A 3,531-nucleotide genomic window follows, 5' to 3' on the forward strand; every position below is an offset into this window, starting at 1 on the left:
AAGTTAGCCTAATTTAATTCTTGATAAGATCTTTAAAGCTTGAAAGTCACAAAATGTAATCGAAATCTACTTTTTAATTTAATTTCCAAAAAGTCACTGTAAAACCTCTGTGAATTAGTCTCACTGTGATTGTGGATTTTTTTTTTTTCAATGCAGCAGCTACACAGGGTGAATTTAACATCCTTTAGGGGTATGTTAACTAAAGTTACTTATATATTAAAAAGTGTGGTCTCCTGTAAATTCCCATGACCAGCAGTGTAAAGAACACTTGATGGTATGAAAGAAGCCATAGTTTAATTTTATAACTCTAAAAATAATGTATTTTGAGACTGCTGTTTGTTTAGTAATAGGTAAAAATATTGAAGACAAAAGCCCTTATAATTCAAGAAAAATCCTAACATAATGAATAACAATAGAAATCAATAGAAAGGCTCTCTCTTAGTTGCCAGCCCTTTTCTGATCTCTGAAATAGTAAGGTTAATGCAGATACCAATGAGTCTTACTAATTTCTGAACAACTTTATCGAGCATGTGATATATGCCAACTCTGGCAAAGATCATCTGTCACCACGTGTCTGAATTTTGACATAACCTTTTACCTAACATCATGTAAACTATCTCTTTTAGTTCAAATGAAACCTCATTTTTAATATATATATATGCTTTCCTCCTCTATCATCATAATGGTTCATGCACCTATATACATCTTGAGATTCTCAAAATCACACAGTCACATTTGGACATGTAGCCTAACCCATGATATATGAACATGGATTTCAGTGACCTTGCTACTATGAATTTAACTGTTAAGTGGGTGAATGGATACCATCCCTGGAGTTAAAAAAATTCATTGCTGTGTTTGCCTCCTAGGTTGGCATTCCTAGGAATACCAGGTAAGTGACAATGATCAGGCAGCCTTTGAAAGTTTCTTCCTAGACCAGAGCATTGTAAACATTCTGAGGAAATTGATAATTCTCAGATCATTACTTTCTTTTCCCAAACCAGCAACTATTTGTCAAACAATAGGATTTGACAACTACTTCATGTAACTTCCTGACTATAAAGAGAGTAGAGAATGGCTTATTGAAATACATAAAATTTGTCCAGACATAAAAAAGGCACCATCCAGTAAAGATAAAAGAATAGATGCCACATTGTTGAGAAAAATTAAAGATACCTCATTCAGATCTTAACTGTCTTTAGTTTCATAGTTATTTTGTGAAACTTCAGGTTTATATCCACTCTGTAGATCCTCCAATGCATAATAAAGACTAAATATATATCAAGCATATAGTAATTAAGCTCAAGTAGTTCGGATAGCAATTAAAACCTGTTGGTAGGAAATGCAAAGAAGTAGGTGTTACATGAACCAGAAAATTTGAGTGAGTGGAGCCAGGGTGGGAGAGGCTGGATATTTTGCAGTCCCATCGGGCTTCTGGCCCTGGTGAGTGTGTGCTATGGTGTGAATGTGTCTCTCAAAGTTCACTGTTGGAAACTTAAATCTCCAATGGTACAGTGTTGAGAGGTGAGGCCTCATGTTACATCATTAGCTTATGAGGGTTTTGCACTCAAGAATGAATTAATGTGATTATCATGACAACAGGTTTGTTACTATAATTATGGATTTGTTATAAAAGTGAGTCCAGTGCTCTCTTTCTTGCACCATTGTACCCTCTATCCTTCAGCTGTCCACCATGGTATGATGTAGTAATTAAGCCCTTATAAAATCCCAGTGTCATGCTCTTGTACTTTGTACTTCCCAGCACCCAGAATTATGACCTCAATGAATTTGTTACTGCTAAAATACCCAATGCTATGTTTTGCATATGTGTCCCCTCAAAGGTGCGTGTGTTAAAGACTTAGTCCTTTAATACACATCATCTCCCAATAGGGTGGCACTATTGGAAGATGATGGAACCTTTAGAAATTGAGGCCTAGTGGGAAGTACTTAGGCCATCAGGTGTGCCCTTGAAAGTTAATGTGAGAATGCAAGACCCCCTTCTCTCTCTCTTTTTTTTTTTTTTTGTTTTGTTTTTGTTTTTGGTGTTTCCTGACTGATGAGTTGAGTAGTTTTGCTCTGCCATTTTTTCTCTGTCATTACCGTTTGGCAGTTCATATGATGGACTGGAATCTCCAAAACTGTGAGCCAAATGAACACATTATTTTACAAATTTATTCCATCAGTTATTTTGTTAGAGTGATGAAAAATTAACTAACAACACCCAGTCTCAGGTGTTCTATTATAGTAGCAGAAGACAGACTAACACAGTGTGTGCAGAGTGATGCTGCCTTATCCCTGAGGTCACACTGAAGGATCTCTGACTAGTGTAACAAATGTGTATTTATTAGGTTTGTTATCTGGGACCTTGATGCCTTCTAGGACAGCCAACATTCTTCTTCTCTGCCTTCAGTTTTGGAATGCCATTGCATCACTTCTAGTGTCTACATAGCCCTTAATATTTCACATTCTCCTCAAAGGAGCACCTGCTTCTAAAAACTTACTAGTACTCCTACTATCTACATTAGAGATGTCTTGGTACTTGGAAAATAGGGGAATCACTTTTCTTTGCTGTGAAAAGAAAAGTGTGATATGGCTTGAGTGTTTAGAACACACTTTTCCATTATGAGTATCAACCTTTGAGATGATGGCTGTGGCATGAGCTTAGGCCCAAGCCTCAGTGCAACTTGGAGCAGAGCCCCATCAATCCTGCAATAAAGCTTTGCTATTTTAGATCAATAAAGTGGAGCACTTTACTACTGCATCATAACTTATGTGGAAGTAAAGTAACTACTGGGTAAGACTTGGAGGATTGGCTCCTTTGGTGAATAGGTAAATGCATTTTTCTGTAGGAGTGGAATATTTGCTGACAAGAAAAGTGGACCAAAAGGGTCATTATTTTGTTCACCAAATATTTTTAGTTTTCAAACGTCTAGGCACATAGAATTTTATATGTCTTATAGAAAGGGAATGTGGCTATATGACAAGTTGTATCCAATAAAATGTTAAGTGGAAATGACATGTTAGTGCATGATTTGCCATCATCCATGGAAGTATGTACTGAGATGACACTTTCTTTTTTTATTGATTTAAAAAAAATGAATGACAGCAGAATGCATTATAATTCTTATTACACATATAACACAATTTTTCATATCTCTGGTTGTATATAAAATATGTTAAGACCAATTTGCAACTTTATACATGTACTTTGGATAATGATGTCTATCACATTCCACCATCCTTGCTAACACTCTGCCCCCTCCCTTTCCCTTCCTCCCCTCTGCCCTATCTAGAATTCATCTATTTCTCCCATGTTCCCAACTCCCTACCCAATTTGAGTGAGCCTCCTTATATCAGAAGAAATATTTGGCATTTGTTTTTTGGGGATTGGCTGACTTCAGTTAGCATTTCTCTTCTCTAACGCCATCCATTTACCTGAAAATGCCACAGTTTTATTCTCTTTTTATCCTTCTCCTCGGTCTATACCCAAAGGACTTAAAAACAGCATATTACAGGGACACAGCCACATCA

This window comes from Ictidomys tridecemlineatus, chromosome 2, assembly GCF_052094955.1.
Source record: "Ictidomys tridecemlineatus isolate mIctTri1 chromosome 2, mIctTri1.hap1, whole genome shotgun sequence".
NCBI lineage: Eukaryota > Metazoa > Chordata > Mammalia > Rodentia > Sciuridae > Ictidomys > Ictidomys tridecemlineatus.